Here is a 22,167-nt window from a genome sequence, read left to right as displayed (position 1 = left end):
TTTTATGGGCTGTCTTCAGTCCAAACAGCCAGAATCTTTGGCTTGAGAACATTTTAGATGGCGTGCTATATAATAAAGTCCCAGCAATTCTATCCTTATGCAAGCAAACATCCCACAGAGATCAGTGAGAGCCTGAACAAACACATCTAGATTGGGCTCAAAGTTCCTGTTCACCTGTTACTGCCAATAATCAACTGTATATAGAGCAGGGATCCAACATTCCAAATTTGGCTTTTAAGAATTAACTCCACAGTCCTGCCTAAATATATTCCCTTCTTGTGGGCAAATAATATTTCCAAATTAGACCTGCATTGCAGATATGAGTGTATTGTTGATTCAGTAAAATAAAGACAAAGATAGCTGAAAGACATCCATGGTGTTGATGGGCTTTTAGACTTAAACAACTTTATTAATTCTCTAGCACTAACAGACTGCAACTATTTTCAGGAGCCAGCACAACACTGAATGTGAAAGTTCTGCACTGCAGGAATATACTAAGATACTCTAAATTCACTATTATGCTGGAAGAATAGTAAAAAGGGCAAGCCCAAAGTATAATTCTCTAGAATCTAAGAAAGAAATTATCTTCTCAACATAAAACAAGTACATTCAAAACACTTGAGAACATCAAAACTTGTGGACTCTTTTCTCCAGCCATGTTTATAACTGCATCCCACAGATTTTATGCATAATCACAAAGTGTAATACATTGAGGTTTTAGACCATATAGTATTTTGAATAATTTTGTTTGGACAAAAATTACTACATAAATATTGAGTTATCTACACAGAGAGAGAGAGACCAAAAATATTATTTTAAGGGACTAATCTTGCGGAGAGGAAAGTTATTAAGTCAAGCCACCTGAGGAATGGGTCCAAATTTTCAAAGGTGACTAGTGATTTGGGCTGCTTCCAATTTATGACACTTTGAAAATAAAACTCATTTAAATCCAAAGAGTGGGTGCTAAATATTTTCTGAAAATCAGGTGGCTTGACAGACAAAGTTGGGCAAGCAAATACTGAGAAACCCAAAATCACTTTGGAAAATATAGGAATTCAGATCTAGTGCCTCATCCTGAACTCCTAACATAGGCAAGTCTTCCAGTAACTTGAAGTGAAGCTTTGTTTGCATTACAAGTATGGAACTGGGTTTCACTGAAGGATTAGCTTTGATAAGTATTTCTCCTGAGGCTATATTGCTGTTATCTGTGGTATTTGGTTAACTTTTACATTACACATGTACATTCCCTCATTGTGCAAAGGACCATAGAGCCACATCACAATAAACAGTAACCCCACACGTGGGAGTCATTGGCCAGTGATCTTCCTCCATGATTTGTGGTCTTTACATAGTCTTGAAGTGTGCCATATCACATTCACTCCAGTTAGCAACATCATCAAACCACAGTCAACATGGGCATCCCCTCCACTGCACCTGGCACCAATCTCTGCAAAAATTGCTTCAGCAATCTTCCTCCCTTCACCCAACCCAACTATCCTGCAAATGCAAATTTTGTTTGTCTGATCACTGTGATGATATATGGTATCACTCCAGTTATGGGTAAATTCAAGCAATTACCTCTTTGAGCTATAGCTAATGCACAGCAAACACTGCTAGCATTTCAATGCAGATTGAATGTTTAGGTCTAAACCCAGCTTGTTCTTTAAACAAAAGGCAATAATGATATTAAACAAAGGCAATGTATATGTGAAGCGTGAGGATCTCGTGTGGGATAAAATAAGTGTTGCTGCACTTTCAAAGTGTTGCCAACTCTTGTGATTTTAGCGCCAGTCTCATGATACGGTGTTTTTCTTAACGGCCCAATCGCTGGAATCATGAGATTCTCAGCTTTCATTATAAAAACGTTTCTAGCCCTAATGATTGCAGAGACAAGCTTGAAACCATGAAGTAAGTGCACCCTAAAGGCTGAGAAACCAGGCGACGAATAAAAAAACACCCCAACTCTATTTTTAATCTCATAATTTTTAAATTCATCTCATATTGGGGAGATCTTACTTGTGATTTTGAATGCTGGGGTTCACAATACTGCTTTCAAGTTTCCAGTAGTGGCAGGATTTTTATTTGCTTTCAAAGCCTTCTGCAACAACAGGGAAGTACAAATCCAACTCATCTAACAACATCCAACTAGCAGAACTCATCTAAACAGAGTCTGAACCTGTCTAGATCTGTTAGAGGCAATGCACATGATATAGAGCCACATGGAAAAGGCAGCTATTCTGGCCTCATCCTTTACCTGGGCATTTTGGAATAGGAACATCCATCCTTGATCTGGGCATTACAGAATGGGAATAATACTCAGATTGCACTTTGCTGGCTTAGTAGCACTGTTCTGCCAGTGCTTGTCTCCCCATTCTTCAGAATCCCGACAGAAGCCATCAGTTTTTATAAAAGGTGTAAAAATGTATTTTCTGTAGTGGAATTACATATCCCACTGTGGGTTACATGTCAGGGCACTCTCAGTTGTTATGTAAGACATTTTACCATAAAGGCACTCTGGATTTCCAGCAGCCTCTGTTTTGAAAGAGGAACTTCGTTGTTATTGTCTCGGGGGGAGGCAATGATTGTCTATAGACTTCTTGGATGTGATTTTGTGATCTGTGGATTCTCAATTGGCAGTAATGCTCATGCACTGTGCCGTGGTTTATGGACGTAATGTGATATTGTACTCATCCAGAAAAAGAAAATTAAAAGATTTTTTCTTCACTTAAAGATTGGTTCCGTCTCTCACTTAACCACACAAGAAATCAGCCTAAAAGTCAGTGGAAATAAACATGACATGAAAAAGCCACAAAAGTTTAAAAAAACAAAAACAAAAACAAAAAAAACAGCTTGGTGATAATGAAAAGGTCAGCATTTGGAAAGGTTACGGAACAGTGGCTCAGGAAAAGCTTAGCAGCTGGCTGAGCTCTAGACCACAATACTAATTGGTGACAGTGTGCATTCAGGCCTTCACAGGAAGGAATTGAATGTGCTCTCAGCAAGCAATGAACAGCCTATTGGGTTACCCAAGAATCTAGTGTAACAACACTATTTATTTTTGTATTCTCTTTTAATCGGCTTTGTCCTGTTTTTCCTATTGCTGGATTTGTTTATTTTTGAAGGAACACAATCCTACACAGGCTACATCCAACACCAACTGCTATAGATAATTCTGTTTAAGTATATGGCTCATTTACTGTGATTTTCTCCTGTCACTGATACTGACAAGCCTACTGCTAAACTTCAGTTTCAAGGTGATGCTCATGTTTTGCTAAAAGAGTATATGTGAATTAGGGATCTTGTATTAAGAGTTTCCCAAGTCAACTATCTAACATCACACATAATCTACAATTTCCTTCCCAAGAGAAATGACCCATGTTTCTAAAAGTTTGTGTGCACTTTCAAACAGACAAAGTGCCCAATGTGAACAAAGATCTGAGCACTTGCAAATTCCCCCACTCTGGGCATGCAACTCAATTGTGGTGACGGTATCCTCTCTCCCTCTGGTGGCTGGCTCTGGGAGTTATAAGAGACGGCTAACTACTAACCATAAGTACCTGTGCTCATTTAGTTAAGTGTTATGGTTATGATGGCAATGCAACCTCCATTGATGAGGATGGTGTACATATGGCCATTCCCACAATTCATTAATATTTGCTCTTAAATTAGAGCACTGACCATATGAGGAAATAAAGGTATATAAATAGAAGTAGGACCATACAAAAAACCCAGATCAGAACACACATGAATTTTGGCAAAATTTGGATCTGCATCTGAAGTTTGCTGCCTGGAGCCATCTTTAGTTTTAAAAAGGTTCCAATATATCAAAGCATGTTATTAAAAATAAAAAATATAATTCATAATATAATCATATAGCATAAGAGAGCTGTACGGTGCCAAACTATGAGTAAAATATGGCAAACATACAGCACACACTTTACCATTAAGAGCTTACAATCTAAAGGCAAATTTGGGTCTCATACAGTACAATACAAATCAGAAAAAAAAAAGAGAGTCAGGAGTTATCACTATAGCCAGAATGCTTCATGGAACAGATGGATCTTGGAAAGTATTATGAAAGAGCACAGAGAGGGCTCTCAACAAGCCACATATTAATCAAGAAGCAGATGGTGGAATGAAAGAAGCATCAGCTCAAGAGCAGGTGAAGAAAACGGAAGGGAGTAGCAAAGAGAAAGCGTGGACAAAGCATAAGGAGCAGAAAGGGATGAATGTGGAATAAGAACAGAGTTGTGAAGAGCCTTGCCACTGGGGATCAGGAGCTTGAATTTAGGCAGAGAAAGAGCAGAAGCCAGTAAGGGGATTTAAGGCCTGGTCTACGCTGGTGGGGAGGGGCGGGATCGATCTAAGATATGGAACTTCAGTACGAGAATAGCATAGCTGAAGTCGACGTGTCTTAGATCGACTTAGAATCACTTACTTCGCATCCTCGCGGCGCAGGATCAACGGCCGCTGCCTCCCCGTCAACTCCGCTTCTGTCTCTTACTGTGGTGGAGTTCCGGAGTCGACGGCAGAGCGATTGGGGATCGATTTATCGCGTCTACATTAGACGCGATAAATCGATCCCCAATAGATGGATCACTATCTGCCAGGTAGTGTAGACATGGCCTAAGAAGAGGACTGTTGGGAGATGAGGCTTACTTTGGCAGTGGCATTTTGGTTATATTAATAGATTTCATTAGGTAACATGCTAAACAACCACCACCACCAAAACAAAAGGTAAAATAGCCAATGAGAAAAACAAGTCACTCAAGTATAGCCATAAATACCATTTTTTGGGGGGAGGGCACGGTATTTGTCCAGAGTTTTCTGATACAAACAAGTCGATGTTCCCACATAAGACATGAGTAGGGGTAGAGGTTCTTCTTTTTTTTTTTAAAGCAGGCCACCCATCTTTTGCCATATTCTAACACAACAAGGAATCAGGACACCAGGAGGTTCTATTCTCTGATCTGCCATCAACTTGATGTGTGACCATTTAGCCCCTTTCTGCCTCAATTCCTTTATCTGGCAAGAATACCAACCAATCACATATGTATTGTGATGCTTAATTTAAAAAATGCTGGTAAAGAACTTTCATCCTTGGGTAGAGAGTGCTATGGAAATGCATGGTTCCTAAGGCTACATTTTTGTCACAGCAGTGGTCATGGATTCCTTGTTCTGACTTTTGACATTAAGTTGTGGGGAGGTGAATGTGATAGTGAACAGCTCAAGTCTGAGGGCTCCCCAAGTTAAAACACAGACTAGATGAGAGGCTAAGAGAGCAGGCAATCTCATAATGAGGGCTAGTGGTTTTTCACTCCCTGTTATGGGAGAGGTCACAGCTATTGATGCAGGGTTGAACTGGTAGGCACCAGGATAGTGGCTCTAAATTATTTTAAACTACTACAAAATATTAGATCATTTTATTTCACAAGGAGGCAATTTAAATGAAACAATGCAACCTGTGTGGCTCATGTCATTTTTTTGTAAGTCATTTTCTACCCCTATAGCCAAAGTGTTGTATCATTTACCTTAACAAACTATAGCCATAATTATCATGAATAATATATAGGAATCAGGTAGACCATCCCCTACCAAAGATATCTTTGTCCCCAGCCAGAGCAAAGAACAGGCACCAAATGAAATCATTTCTTTCTCCTCTATTTTTCCTGTCAGTTCGTTCAAACCTGTCAAATCTCACCAGGAGCAAGGAAAGCATGTCATTTGGCTCGTTCAACAATCACTGCCAATATCATTCCATGCATCAGTGGAGATGGGAACCTATATGAAAGGGTGTCTGTCACACATCATTTCCACAATATGCTACACATCAAAAGGAAATCAAAGAAAGAGGCTGGTATTTGGGGCTGTTCCTAAGGGAAGAAGTCACTCCCTTTCTTTTAATACTTAAAACTGCCAAATTCTGAGAACCTCTCCTTATAATTCCTGTGAATAGAAGGTTGAGGAAAGAGAAACAAGATAATAGGAAAGACAGGGAGAGCTCAGGAAAACTTCTTAGAATAGATGGTCAGAAGCCTGAGCCATGCTTTAAGAGGATCAACTAATCATTTTCTTTGATGCTCACAAAGCTCACCACAGGGTAGACTACAGTCAACCAATCAAATGTGCATAGCGTACGAGGACTACTACACCAGCCAAAGTGACCACAGCTGATGGCATCATACCAGGCATCATGAAGTAAAGTTCCCAGATCTGGCTCTATCCTGGGAATCCACAAGTCTCCGGGATGGTCCCATGGACAATGCCAGGAAGGGTCTGAGCGTGCACTTTTTGCATGTTGATGGAGAGTTTGAGAGCATGGAGCACTGGGATGTTTTTGTCCATCCTAGTGACATAGCCGAAGAGTATGCAATGCTGCTTTTGAATGTAGCGAGTGCTTGGAGGGAGGCCAAACCTCTGTAAGATTATGGCATTTAACATGAAACTGAACCATTATGCTCAGGATTAGGCACTGACAACACCTACTGAATGCCTTTAGCTGTTCCAAGTATGCCTGTAAGAAGATCCACTTCTGACCTATAAAGCAATACAGACAGTTCACAAGTTTGATAGATCCTGAACTCTGTCACTGGGCAGAGATGTTTCTGCATCCATGAGCAAGACATGACTTTATGCAGAAGGTGGAGAGACCTATTCTTCCAAGGATATTTGCTTTGCTGTGACCATTTGAACCATCTTTGCAGCCTAGGTACATGAATTCATCCAACGCTCTTCACAGTCCTCAATCCCCCTCACACCAGAGGTTCTAAGTTTCTGGGCCTCAGTTTTCTGCCATGAAATGTACAACCCCATAGTGTGGGTGGCATCCTGGAGACCTTAAAGGACAAAGCTGAAATTCTCTTACTTCTTGACAAGCAAGGCAGAGTTATGAGCAAGACTTGGTCAGTGAACACTCATTGACCAACCTTGATTCCAACAAGTGGAGCAAGTCCTAATATCCAGCTTGACAGAACTGTGCCAGGGGAGAATGTTGCACACCCAAGTTTGTGTAGAAAAGGGGCAAAAGCCATGGACCAACATGTACCCTCACACCAGTATGGATGTGAAGCTCATGTGCCAGATTTAGCAGAAAATCTGGGACACCAACTTCTTTCAGTGTAAGCCAAAGCGCTGACTTGTCAACCAAATCAAAAAGCTGTTTTGATGTCAATATATGCCATGTGAAGGTCAGCCAGAAGCCAGATGGCAAGAACAGCATCTATTGTCAGTCACCCAGCAGAGAAACCTGATTGCTGTGGACAGCAATATCTGTTAAGGAGTGGCTGCATCCTGCCAAGCTGTAAGTAAGCAAAGACATCCCTATCTCCTGTACAGGGACACTGTGATGCCTTCTTTCCATTCTGCTGGTTCTTTGCCTGATGCGCACGCTTTTAAGAACAGTTGATGCAGGCCAATGCTTATAGGTTCCTTGGCACTTTTGAGTAGCTTTAGTGGAATATCATCAAGTCCAGTAGCATGTCCATTTGGTAACTTTTGAACAGCCTTTCACACTTCGAGCATCGGAGCATCAGTGTTCATCTCTGAGTGTGTAGCCAGGCAGTTTGCCTGGTAAACAGCTAGGGATAGTCATCAAGAGGTGTGTTATTCAGCTTGCTTTCATCATGTGTTTTTTATTGGTCCAGAACTTTGTCCATCAGCAAGCAGGGAAAGCCATCTGGTTTTGTGATGAAGCTGCTAGAAGGCTGTTTATAGCGGTCAGTTGGTTGCGTGATAGCTCTGTAGACTACACTGAACGTATTTAAACTGGATAACTATCAAGGTTTGTACAGTCTTGATTTGGACTTCACACACTTCTTTAAAAAAGGTTTTTTATTTTCTACACAAATGCTTCAGGCCTTTTTTTAAAAAAATGTAAGTAGATAATTCAATGTGCGAATCCAGCATTCTCATGTGATCCTTCAGTCACTGGGCCATAATATTTAAATTTAAATGGATGGAGAAAATATCCAGAAGGGAGCAGTTTTTCATATCCAAAATTCCAATGGCTCATTATAACAAGTGCAAAAAATGATTGTAAAACTTCTGAAATCCTCTGAGATTTAAAATATGAAAGCATGGTAGAGAGGGTGCACTGGCAACAAATGCACACATCAGTGACCACAAACCGCAGGGGAAATGCAGTTTTTACATTCACAATAAGCGTAAACACATTCTAACTAGTGCCCCTTTTGTTCTCCTGTTTGAAAACATGACTAACATTTTGTGCTTTGCTTATTTATTTATACCGCATCTGCTGTGCCCATCACACAAACCTCCAGACCTCTTTATAACTCCAGATACCTAAATTAATGGCAAAAAAGGCCCTAATTTGCTCCCAACAAAAACCCTCAGATTAATAAATATCAGCAAGCACTGTAAATTAAAGAAAAACAAAACACAATATTCCCACCCAGGCATCTGGGCAGAAAGCACCTCTCCATCACACACTCTGCCTCAGACAAATACCTGAGTAAGCAGAAGGGTTTAGTACATGTATATGGCAGACACCCTGTCAAGGTTCTTTCCCCACTCTGAACTCTAGGGTACAGATGTGGGGACCTGCATGAAAGACCCCCTAAGCTTATTCTTACCAGCTTAGGTTAAAAGCTGCCACCACCAAAGTGTTACACAAAGAACAGGGAAAGTGCCCACTTGGAAACATCTGCCCCCCAAAATATCCCCCCAAGCACTACACTCCCTTTCCTGGGGAAGGCTTGATAAAAATCCTCACCAATTTGCATAGGTGAACACAGACCCAAACCCTTGGATCTTAAGAACAATCAGGTTCTTAAAAGAAGAATTTTAATTAAAGAAAAAGTAAAAGAATCACCTCTGTAAAATCAGGATGGTAAATACCTTACAGGGTAATCAGATTCAAAACACAGAGAATCCCTCTAGGCAAAACCTTAAGTTACAAAAAGATCCAAAAATAGGAATATACATTCCATTCAGCACAACTTATTTTATCAGCCATTTAAACAAAACAGAATCCAATGCATAACTAACTAGATTGCTTACTAACTCTTTACAGGAGTTCTGGCCTGCATTCCTGCTCTGATCCTGGTAAAAGCATCATACAGACAGAAAGGACCCTTTGTTCCCCCCCACCACCTCCAGCTTTGAAAGTATCTTGTCTCCTCATTGGTCATTTTGGTCAGGTGCCAGCGAGGTTATCTTAGTTTCTTAACCCTTTACAGGTGAAAGGGTTTTTCCTCTGGCCAGGAAGGATTTAAAGGTGGTTAGCCTTCCCTTTATATTTATGACACACCCCACCATGTAAGAGCTACAATAGGTGGGGAAAATAGATGGCTGAGTAGACCAGGGTTATTACAAAAATCATGGAGTAATTCAGTTATTCTCACATTTTATGAAATATTTCTCAGTATGTATAAAACTCCCTGACAACTCACTATAATCTGCCTCCAAGGGGACAAGCCCCCTTTCCACCATCCTCTCTCAGTAGCCAATGCTTCTCCCTGCCCAATCCTCTTCACTCCCCAAATACACTCTTTCCTCACTCCCCACAGCAATCCCATGGACGTTATTACTCTCCACAGCTCTGACCGACAATCACAACCTCCTTCACCACAAATCTCCCCCCCCACCTCGCCTTTCAATGTCAGAGGCCTCCCAGGATTGTCTGCCCCCAGTACTACCCAGCTGGTAATGTCTCTGCCACAGAAGGGCACTACTGCCTCCTGTGTTGCCAGAGGCCATCTGCTGCTTAAGCCCCCAGGAGAAGACAAACATCACTTTGGATGTCGCAGTAGCTGTAAAGGCTCCCAGCTATAATGCTCTATCCCACTGTGCAGCAGCTGTGGGTGCTGCTGGTGCAGTTTCTGCCCCAGATAGAGTGCATTCTCCTTCGGCACTGATGGCTGGGGGAGGGACAGAAAGACTGCTGGGGGTCTGTAATGGTGGTTTTCAGCAGGGACTAAGGACCACTTAAGAGATCTCAGCATCCTGTTTCCTCATGGAAAAATGACAACAAGGACAATCTCTTTCACAATGATGCCCCCCCCAGTCCTTTTGCTCATGCCGGCTATCACCTTACCATATCACCATAGGCTGTGGATCAGAGACCATCCAGCACCTCAGGAATGTCTAGGAGTGAGACAGACCATTGTACCCAGGCATTGAACAATCGTGTTCATAAATTAAGTGTTAAGTGCATATTAATTAATACATGTAATTGAAAGGCTTCCCCAGCACTTGGATCCATGTGAATATTACAAACAAACAAGAGACCTGCTGCATAGGCTCTAAACACCCAGGTAACATTACAGTTCCTGTCTAGAAAACATGACTTACGAGAGTAAGACATATGGAAACTTAGGACACCATCACTAGTGATACTGATGAATGAATTCATCACCTTACACTACAATATGTTGGCCCATCCAGTGACTGCTTTAAGGGGCAGATAAAAAATAAAATAGCGTTTGTAGTGGATCACGTGAAAATTCTGAAGATGAATCTCGGTAGAGCCCAAAGTAGGCTTAAAGGTCATTCTTCACTTTACTTAGTTCATTTTAGAACTAAGTAATTCAGCAATTCTTTATATTCTTGCAATAATAATTGCTCTCTGCACATCTCCGCAAAGCTAGCATTTACAACCACATGCAAAACAACGGCTTTATTTTACAAAGTATGACAGACAAAGTCTGATATTTATTCCTCGTACTAGCCCTCAGACTGGTCCCAGTCAGAAGAGAAGCGTGTTTGTTTCCAAGCTAATTTGCCATATCTAACCTGAAGTTCCATCACACACAAAGGCCACTAGTTTAAATAAAGATATTTTGTGGATGTGTCATTGCATTAACAAGTTCCTATCTCTTGCTCTTATTATTTCCCTTTTGACTCCATGGAAACTGTGGACTTGGATGTATTCATTTAATTCTGATTAGAAAAGTGTGAATAGCAAGTGATACTATTCATTTTTTATTCTTGATAGACAGTCAATTATTCTGACAGCATTTACAATTCCATCCATTTCCTGGAGGATTACTGTATAGTCAAATAGCTGTTAAAAATTGCAGTTGCAAAAATTAGAATTGTATGTTCTCAGCTCCCCCTCCACAGTAAGCAGTTATCTCAGTAGTTTCCCTTCAATCAGACACATATCATTCCCCCAGTTCAATTCTTCCACCCCATTCCCACACTGTCCACTAGGGGCAATTCCCCCCCCACACCCCATTCATGTTCAGGAGCATGTTTTATCCCTATGTTAGCTGGAAGTTACATCTTTAGATTTCTCACACATGATCTTTTAGTCAGAGGTTTATTTTCATATGAATATGGGTAAGGAGAGGAGGTAAGATTTAGTGGAGTCATTGTTTTTCTTTTTGGGACATTTCATTTTTGTGGTTTCTATCTTACTTAAGAGCCGTTTCAACCTACATTTGAGTTTGTCAGACACCTGGAAAAATTAAGCAACAGGCAGGAAAACAAGACACAGCAGTTGTTTGTTACATATCTTAAGTATGGAGTCTTTTGGGGGAAACAAGCTACAGGGTTTTCTACCAGGGCTTCGTTATAGCTCATATGTCCAGATGTTCAGTCTGTGAAAGTTGTTTAGACTATTGCTACTTGCATTGGTAGTATCACTACCTACTGCTTCATAAAGCTTTGGAAGAACATTACACTAAGCTTGAGGCATATGCACCTGGAATATCTAAATTGGAGAGCGGGTCATTTCTCTTGAAGAATCTGTGAGATGTAGTGATACTAGCACTAAATAGTTATACTCTGGGATGAGCTGGGAGCTGCCTTATATGACCTAACAAGGAAGTAAGGGGGCTGTCAGGGGATTACTCACTCTCCTACATGGGATCCTATGTTAATGGGGAAAGAGCAGTCTCTGTGAGGTCACTGTTTCTCCTCTAGTGCACATGGGGAAGAATGACCAGGCAGGGCCAGGAAGGAGGAGCCAGAGCCAAGGCTCCCCACCCCGCAATGCGTATCAGAAGTAACCTGTCTCAGTTATACAGCTAGTGGTCAACTGAGGTACCTCTCAAGACAAGGGCAGTTGAGTGAACAAAGTGCTGTAAATCAACCTCGAGCTCAAATCTTCACTTACCTTTAGTGCTATCCGAAAAGTCACTAAGTACCCACCCTTCCTAAATGGCTGACTGGCTAGGACATCAGGAACCAGTGAACAGTCAGAGAGATCGTCATCATCCTCTTCATCTCCCTCAGACTCTGTCCACTCCAAAGAACATTGAGCCACCAATCTAACATGCTCATCATTCATGGAGGAGAGAGATTTGGTGGGAGCAGCTGACATATCTAGTTTCCCAAAAGTGATAGGCAGCGTAGTCCCAGTCTGGGACCCAGTGTTAACACTGAAACATGCAGGATCAGGGGCGTGAGGACTCTCCATACCAGAAAAAGGCAGTACCCCCAACTTGAAGCTCCAAGAATTGAGCTACCACCCAATGCAATGCTATCCTCCTTCTCAGGGCACAAAGCTCCATCCTCAGCCACTGCCAACAGCTCAGGGGCCTTCAAAGTCTTAGTCCGTTTAGAAATAGCCCCATGGAAATCCATCTAATAGGTCTGTTCACCCCCATCTTTAAAGCCAGTCTCTGCTTCCTCTGCAGGGTGTGGGGGGTGCTCCTCTACCATCAGGACACACTTCTGACCAGGCACAAACGATGGAGTCATAACACAGGGTTCTTCTGCGGGGGGACTGCAGGTCTGCTCCCTGGACAACAGCAGGTGACATATGGCAAGCAGGGGAGATAGAATCTGGCAGTGCAGATGCAAGCTCTGCCTCCTGCTGGTCCCTTGATGTCCCACTCCTCACCCACCCACACTATCCTTGGGTTCTCCAGGGACCCTCAAGCCAGCAGTGTGTGGGCAGGAACCCCTCAAATGACCAGGTTCACTACACAACACATTTCACTTTTTCAGAAGTAGCAAACACTATATAATCTGACCTATCAATATGGTCCTTTAAAACCAGGTTCAAGGGCTCTTCGGGGTTATTTAAAGCCACATAAACTGGTGCCAAAACAACATAACATACCTTACATTGGGTTCTAGCAGCCTAATGAAATCATCCTAACAGCAGAAACTACCTTCCCATAACCAGAGAGATCACACACTAGTGTCTCATTGTGAAGGGAGAGGCGGAGGGCATGCATTGGAAAAACCAAAACTTTAGAAGCAGGAATAAACAAGGGAAAAAACTTGAACAAAAGACTCCTTGACCCACAATCCTTCCCATAGCAAGTGATTCACGAACTGCTCCTGGGCCAGGAAAGTCACTATGGATTTACTCATTTGAGAGGCAGTTTTTAATCTTAGCATAGCCAATAAGCTTATCTACACTCAACAACACATCCTCCCCGGTGCAGGAGACAGCAATCACACACCAAACCTCACACTTGCAGTTCAAACCAGTAAACCCATTTGAAGTGGAGCCCATGGAGAAAACTCCCCCATCCCTCCTAAGAGAAAATGAGAGGAGGAGACCAACAACATCCTTAAAACAAAGGAACAGCAAGTAACAAAATATAAACAAACACAGAGTAACAGAAACCCAGCTAGTGCACACAGCACATAAACACAACCTCACTCTCAGAAGCTCCCCCAATCCTTAGAGACAGAATGTGTCTGTGTTTATTGAATAATGAGACGTGTTTACACTTGGTGATCTAAGCCTAGCTTATAGATTTGTTTTTCATGGTGCGGTTTAGTCAGTCAAGTGCTAAAATGATCACATACATTTATGCATTTTAAAGCAGTTTTGCTTGGCTTCCCTTTCCTTCTGGCTATATGAGGGCATTGCAAAGCAATGTTTTGTAGTCTCTCCCTCTTATTTAATACAGATATTAGGAAGTTTTGGTTTTTCTAATTTACAAATGAAAATTGTACTACAAAAAAATCCACAAATGATATATATCAGTGGTTCCCAAATTGGGGTTTGTGAACCTCTGGGGGTTCGCAGAACATTACAGGGGGTTCACCAGAAAAATTTCACTAATGGCGGCCAGAGGACCCTGGGCATTAGAGGCAGCAGGTGCGACTTGAGCCCCAGGGCAGACAGCCCAAGCCCAAGGGAGAGCTCTGCCCCCATCAGTGGGGGAGCTGGCAGCCCGAACCCCAGTGTTCCATGCGGGGCTGGCAGCCTGAGCCCCAGGAAGAGCAGGCTGGGCAGTTGAGGCTGGCAGCCCGAGCCCTGCCCCCATCCAGCAGGGGAGCCAGCTGCCCGAACTCCAGCCTTCTGTGTGGGGCTGGCAGCCCAAGCCCCAGGGAGAGCAGGGCTGGACAGTTTGGGCTGGCAGCCCGAGCCCTGCCCCAGTCAGCGGGAGAGCCGGCCATCTGAACCCCAGCGCTCCACACAGGGCTGGCAGCCCAAGCCCCGGCGGTCAGCGGGACCTGCAGCCCGAGCTCACTGGAGCTCAGTTGACCGGGGCAGTCAATGGGGTCCAACAGCAGGAGCCCCACGGATTGCGGAGTGAGGAGGACATTTAAACTTAAATCCCTGGAAATATTCATTTTTAGGAGGGGGTTCACAAGATTTCACAATTTAATGAAAGGGGTTCACAGGCTGTTAAAGTTTGGGAACCACTGATAAATATGTATCTTATAAATCTGCACATTAAATAAGCTGCATTCATAACAAACACAGAATTACGTGTGTCAGAGAAAGTCTCTTCTGTTAGCGAGAAGCTATTGTTACCATGACTGACTGAAGAAAATGCTTATCTGCAGTATAGATTTAATCAGTTTTTTCCAGTCACTCTCCTGGTCACATGTCATCATGTGTTTTTGGTACAACTGCTGAAAAAAGGGGACTGGGATAGGAATGATTTAACTCCCAGGTTTCTGCAGAACTTAATACTATAATGGACTAGATTATTCAATTCACTGGAAACCTCCAATATTCTAATCTTATTAGAACTATTGTTTCCTGTTGGCTTTTTGTTGTATTGTAATGAATAGAAGCCAGAGTAATTCAAGTCAAATTGTTACACCCACAAGGAAGAGTCTTTAGGAATTGCTTATCCTCCTTGCCACTAGAGGACTATGTTCTGCTCTCATTTATGCCCCAGGAACCTTAGCTTTTAGTTCATTATTCTTTAAAAAAAAAATAAAAAAAATAAAAAGCTAGGCAGCCATGGCTCTTATAAAATATTGAGTCTGGATGCTACCCTGGAAAAACTAGAGCTCATCCTGGGAAGATTATAGACAGCATGAAAGCTCCTAGCATAATCAGTAAGTTTCAAAGTACATGTGCACCATGTACAAGACTGCTGAATTTGCTGGAAGCAAAACTGTGTGGCTGAAATAAAGATCAATCTAAACACAGAGCTTGAACCAAGCCAATACCAAAACATTTTTGAGGATCAGTGTGAATAAACTTTCACCACGTGTGAAAGCAACTACTATCTTACAGTATGTCCCATCCAACAAGAAAAAAGAAATATTGAAATTCTCACCAAAAATCCTGTCTTTACTTCTGGTCTATGTTTGCAGACCAGATTCAGAGGTTTGCAGAAGCATCTAACCACACCTCTGATTCCTGCGATTCACCCATACTTTTTACTCATGCTCCAGACAAAATGGATAATGTAAATGTGAGTAACTTGAAGTCAACAAAATATAGGTCCAGCATAGTCAACTGGATGCATTTCTTCACAGATGTCTGAGAAGAATATTGGAAATAACATATTGAGATAGGAAGACAAATGAAGAAATCAGAAAAATTACTGGATGAGGTACCCTCTCACAAATAATCTACAAAAGAAGACATCACTGGCTGGGACTTGTGCTGAAAATGGAAAAAGAACGTTTACCAAATACCACCTTTGAATGGAAGCCAGAAAATGCAAGAAGACAGAGAGGAAGACCGTGAATAACATAGAAATGGACAGATCTGAACAACATCAAGCACCTCAACATGAAATAGGAAGATCTGGAGAGAAGGGCAGTTGACAGGCAAGGATGGCAAATGTGGGTAGCCCTATGTGCAGCAAAGCACAAGATGGACTAAGTGACTAAGTAATAGTCAACATGTTGTAAACTGTACCACTTTTTGATGGCAGATTAAAGGTAGTCAGGGATCTGCAAAAATAAGCAGCATAGACCTTAGAATTAATCATATTCAACTGATCTGACAGTAAAGGTGACAGATCCTTGGCAACAAGGACTGTATAATTTCGTGTTAGTAAACACATGGTTTGAATACAATGAATTTTTTAAAATACATTCAAGTCCCATGTCACTAGAGCAGTGGTGGGCAACCTGCAATCAGCAGGCCACACGCGGCCAGTCTGGGTAATCGGCTGGCGGGCCGCGACACAGTTTGTTTACATTGACAATATGTGGACACAGCTGCCTGCAGCTCGCAGTGGCCAGGTTCGCCGTTCCCGGCCAATGGGAGCTGTGGGAAGTGGCGGCCAACTCGTCCCTGTGGCTTGTGCTGCTTCTCACAACTCCCATTGGCCAGGAATGGTGAATCATGGCACCTGGGAGCTGCGGGCGGCCGTGCCTGCGGACGGTCAATGTAAACAACTGTCTCGCGGCCCGCCAGCGGAATACCCTGACAGGCCGCATGTGGCCTGTGTGCTGCCCACCATGGCACTAGAGAGTTCACAGTTTTTGTCCTGGCTCCAGGACACACACAAAATAATTAGTAGGTCCCATTGAGCTAATCTTGCAGGCTTGAGCTCTAGAGCATACCTTCCAGTGTTTCATCAGTTTCATTTAAGTCTCAGTTCAATTTCAGCCATGAAAATGCAGTTACAAATAATCTTTACTTTATTTTTATCACATTCTCAAGTATGCATTAAAATTAGCATTACTGAGGGTGTAATTAACGACGTCAGCAGAGCTCTGAATAGAGGACTTGATAGCTAACGTGTTCTGGGCTAGTTACATCTCAGAACATATTTTATTTTAATGCTCTTCCTCCCCATTATTAGTTCTTGACAACATTATGCTGGGTTTTTTTAAATTAAAAAACCTGAGGATATTCCCCAGCAAAGTATCAAAATGTTGTGATAGGTTACAGTACATTCTGAGGCTATACTAATGTCTCTTAGCAGTTCTCCCTCCAGTGAGGTGAGGTGAGGTGCACATTTCAGCGCAGCTTAAAAGTCTCCATTTTTCATGTCCACTTTTGCATACATAATTTATTACACCCACAAATGTGAAATCTCTATCATCATTTTTATATGCAAAACACATTTGTGCTCACAAACCCCCCCACTTCTGCAGGCACAAGCAGTTGTACGCATAACTGTGCAAGCAAAGAAACTTGCCATTGCAAGTTAAAAAGATGCTTCCTTTTAGAGTTCTGCACTTTAAGGACAAGGACTATTCATAATGTAGAAATACACAGTGCCCTGATTTAGTCCAGTTCTAATAGTGACATTCTTCCATTCTTCATCCCATTAAGGGGTACACAGGGATCTCTGTGGAGATTCACTAAAAGGTATTTCTTGGAGAAGTCACAAAGTAACATTATTACAGATATTGCAGTGAAATTAATAATGTTTTCAATCCTTGTATCTAACAACTTGAAGTTCCCAGTTCAAATCAAATGAAACAATAAATGAATGCGCGATGGCTGAAAATCTCCATCCAAAAATTAACTTTAAATTAAAAGCAAAAAGAATTGGTGGTGTGATCCTATTAGTTTGTGCCAACTCTTGCTAGACTTGAAATGACAATTTCCCTACTTCAGAGATGGTATTTTTCTGCTCCTGTACAACGGTCTTGGTCATCACTCAATCCACTTAATTTAAGCCCGTGACCATTTCTGTAGCCAACCTTTGCGGCCTGTGAAGCCCATGACTGTACCCTCCCCTTGCCTCCAAAATTAAAATAATATTCTCACACCATGCTAGAGACCACCCACTAGGTTAAACATCCCCCTCTACACTGCTGACAGAAAATATGCTAGAAAGCTGTTAGCAATAACTGTGCTAAAATATTGTGATCAGAAACATAAAAACACCACATTTAGGAAGCCACTATAGGATCCAGCTAGCAACATCCAAGCTTATACACTACAGTACTAGCATGGTTTCAATCAGAGTGTAAACAGGGCCTTTCTTGTTCCTCTCATCACTTTAGGTTCTGTACACAATTGCTAGTCTGAAGCCTGTTCTTAATGGACAGGTGTCCACATCACACTCTCACTGGCTTTTTAAATAAAGGCCTGAGGAATAAATGGACATTAAGGGATCAGGATTCTTGAGCTACATTGAAATATTACTTCACACATGTCCTCCTTTGGAATGCAAAATGTTTTGAATCACTATTTTGCACTAGCCGGTTCTGTTAAATCTGAAAATGTCTTTGCCTTTCAAATCATTACAGAAGGGGCTGTATCTAGCCTTAGATAATCCAGAAATTATATGGCAAGATTAGCAGAAGAGAGCATGAAAACAACAGTCTCCCTTACTGCAAAAGTAACAGCTGTAAAGTCAGACAAGCAGCAGCAATAAATCAAGAACTATTAAGGTGGATTCCCTGGAAATATTCTGTTTAGTCAGGGTTCCCCTTTCTTACCAGACACTCACACATGCATATTTATAGACGAAGGACCTGTTAAGACTTCAAATACAAAATACTATCTAAAAGATGCAAAATAGAGGTTTCCCCTTGACCTTGGTCATCATTACTAAGATAAGCACTAGACTGGTCCTCACTTATTGTAAAACACAACTGCATGATCGCCATAGTTATGAGGCTCAGCATACAGCTGGACCACTGTAAAAGGTTTTGGATACAAATAATAGTAGCTGTTTAGGTACAAAAAGGGATCCAGTTCCCAATACTGATAGTTGAAGATTTTAAGCATGTACAGTTTCTCCTAATAAGAATTAATGGGAGGGATTTGTTTCTGTAAATTTCTTATTCAATGATAGAACAGACTCCATAGTCTACACAAACTCTAGAATTTGAATCAAGTATGATACAAAAGATTTTTTTTATTTCAGTTCAATGTTCCTTTGTCATGTATAAACTTACGACTTTACATTCAAAAGACTTGAAGGAGCTAACTGTAATGCAACATAATGTGTACAAATGCTAAAATACATTATAAATATGGTACCTGCTGTTAATTGCTGATATCTGTAAACCAAGCATAGGTAATTTGTGTTTGTGCCTGTAACCTGCCATGATTCTATTATTTTTCATTTTACTATTTCAAATGATTCTTTGCCTGCATTTCATCAATCTTATAGATCTTCTCCCTCAGTTGCCTTTAAATAAATGTTACAAAAAATGCCTCACCTGTTTTTAGACTTCAAAAATAGCTTTGTTTCAAAGAGAAGATAAAAGATTTTTAAAAAAATCAGAAGCATGCCTTGATAATGAGACAGACTTTGAAGCTTTGATATAAATACTGCACAATGCTTTTCCAACACATAGTTTTAACTTCAAGCCTTACATTAAAACAGAATAATTACCAGAGCCAGTGGCAAAACAGGAAGACCCATAACTTAAGCACATATCTATGGAATTTCTCAAGCCTAATGTCCTCATCCTAATACCTACCTTCCCATTTCTTTTCCTCTAATAATATTTCAGTGATATAATGGTCTTCTGGCAGCTATTACTTGTAGAAATCCTTTAGAAAATGTAATCAATCTGTATAAAATTGAATTGTTCAGAGCTCTACGAGGTTATATCAAGAACTATATTGTGAAAAAGTATGTAGGAAATGTATTTCATATATAGCTATATTCTAACATGACTTTGTCAAATGGGTAAATGATAGAGTTGGACTGAAGTTCTTGTAGATCAAGCAACTTAGCACCAAGATATTCCTGCAAAGACTGATTTATGACAGAATTTAACCCCACTCACTTGGTATACTTCTGTCATAACCTGAAGCCCAATAATAAGAGTTCGAATGTGATTTCCACTCAGTAATTATTTAAAAGGACAGCATGTCTCAGCTGTTGACATGGGCTAAGGGAATAGGTTTCAGAGCATACCAACAGTTGTATAATTCAAAAACAAGTACCAAAATTGGTTTCAACTGCTGTTTGATGTTAGAGTTAAAACATTAATGAACTTACTCTCAGACTTCTTATTTTGAAATGAAGCCTAATCATATGAGCTGCAAAGTCCATCATTGGCCCAACAAATGGAAAGGAGAAAACATCACCTGGTAAGAACCAGAAAGTAACCGAGAGGGAATTAATGTCATACTGATTGAAGACCTGATCCAAGATCTAGAGGCTCTGCACAAAAAATTATATGTGCACTCAAAACTCTAATTCATGTGCGTAACTGACACAGGCAGATGTTGACCTACTCAGTGTTTATGTACAGCTGTCTGCATGGTTGGTTCAAATACCTGAAAAGAAGAGCATACAGAAGTTGGAAGTTACAGAATGAGGAGAATGGCAACGTGAAAGAACTAAAAATCTGCTGTGTGACAATCACAGACAAAACTTTGGAAGAAAAAAGAGTGTAGAGAAGAAAAGAAAAGGGAAAAAGCTAAAGTAATTCTAATCACTTCCACTATAGATAAACTAATGTAGTACTTAAAAATAATCAACCTGTTGTCACCTCACACTTCCAAATAAGACTTTTCAAAGCAATTTCTAATGTGCATATCTGACAGCCACAATTCAAAGAGATCTGTTATTTGGCACTAAAATCTAGGAACAGAATTGTATGTTGCCAGCATAAATGTACCCAAAGTAGTGGGAGTTTTGCAGCAATGTGTCAAGATGTCCGCACAAGAGTCTATACTGAATATTTTTTTTACCAAGTGTGACATATACCAGGTTTAAAGAGACATAACCTTTCAATTGAAACTCTTCTAAGCAATTACAAATCTACTTCCAATTGGTGTGGATTACCTACTGGGGCTAGAATATCCATAATGCACAGATTTTTAGTCTATCTTTTAACCTTTATAATAGGCCAATTCTCTGCCCATCAACTTTACTTTTCTATCCAGATAAATGAGATAATGACCCCATTAGTTACTTTCTTCAACAGCAACATGCCTGCACAGTGTTCACTTCGCTGAGCATGCTACTAGTACAGTTGTGCTAATACCTCAGAAAGCTGTTCCACTGAGCAACAATGAACATTCAAACAAAGGTCACTATGCAAACAATGAAAAGTAAAAACATGGTAGTCACAGGAAAAATAGACAAGAGGGCTGTGAAATTGCCTGTTGTGTGGGTTAAGAAAATTCAGAAATGGGGAGTTAGTTTAAAACCTTAGAATTGGTGTGCCAAGGCTGTGGGCTGGTGAAGGAAGGAGTTGTGTCAGGCTGTATAGGGCAATTCATGGCTGTTGCAATAACCCATAAATTACAACAGCTTCTGGGGTTGCTCTAATTTACCCTGGGAAGCAGAACGTCCTTGGGTGCCTCCAAAATCTGGGGGCCAGGAAAGGTCTCTAAACTGTTTTTCCCACCTCTCCACCAAACTGCTCTGAGCTCAGTTTAGCTGCAGCTTGGAATCAGAGCCACAGTCCCATCTAGCCATATATAGCTCCTTGTTCATCAAAATGACAATACCTTCCTTATTAGAACTCTCTCTTCAAAATTCTATTAGTAAGCCTGTTTCTACTTTACCGTTGCTGATCCAGAAGGCAGAAAAGAAAGAAGATTGCTTGGCAGAAGCATCTATACTGGCTCTGCAGTGCTGACAAGAATAAAAACCAGTGAACACCTGACTGACGACATATGGAGCCATTACTTGAACAGTTTGTTTATTTTTTTTTTTAAAAAAAACCCATGGGTAGAAACTGATGATATTTTAGTTATTGTTTAAAAGCAGCTATAGTGACTCTGTAAGATTAATAATAATGGTGGATATCCATGGAGCCCTCAACACAAATAAATAAAGAAAAATACAACAGTACTAATTAAGTACAATAAATCCCATCAGTCACAGATAACTGCTATTAGCAACGTCAGAAACAATGGGAAATATGGATAACAATTCTTTAATGTCAAATGAAAGAATGCAGAATTGCTGCCCCCTATTGACTAGAAAAGGTAATCTCGGGGTAAGGAGGGTCATTTTCACTGTGAAGTAAATGAGGGATTAGTTAAACAGGATATGCACCCACCCTTGCACCATTAAAATTAATCCCCACAAAGCTTAATTCTAGCATTTAGATTTTATACATTATGGAAAAACTCAGACTGTCCTTAACATCCTGTCCTAG

Source organism: Dermochelys coriacea, chromosome 9 (assembly GCF_009764565.3).
Source record: "Dermochelys coriacea isolate rDerCor1 chromosome 9, rDerCor1.pri.v4, whole genome shotgun sequence".
In the NCBI taxonomy this organism is placed as follows: Eukaryota; Metazoa; Chordata; order Testudines; family Dermochelyidae; genus Dermochelys; species Dermochelys coriacea.
This window is presented reverse-complemented; position numbering follows the sequence as displayed.